We start from the raw sequence: 280 nt of genomic DNA, 5'->3' as shown, positions 1-280 counted from the left end.
ACGTTCTCTGAATTGCACTGAAACCATAAACCCAAGAGCCCCAACAGTCTCAGGGACTTTCCAAGATCGCAGTGGTTTCTCCCTTGAAATCCAGCGCCTGGCATCTGGCCTGGGCAGGCTGGCTGGGGGCAGGCGGAGGGCGGGGCGGGACGGAGGGGGATGGAGGTGATTCACCAGGCCGGTGGGTGCAGTGCGGGGGACAAAGTTCGGAGGGCGGGGCCGGCAGGGTGAGGGCGCGGCTGAGTGAGGGCGGGCGGAGGGTTGGCAGTGCTGGGATTGC

Source organism: Eptesicus fuscus, chromosome 9 (assembly GCF_027574615.1).
Source record: "Eptesicus fuscus isolate TK198812 chromosome 9, DD_ASM_mEF_20220401, whole genome shotgun sequence".
NCBI lineage: Eukaryota > Metazoa > Chordata > Mammalia > Chiroptera > Vespertilionidae > Eptesicus > Eptesicus fuscus.
Note: the sequence above shows the minus strand (reverse complement) of the source record.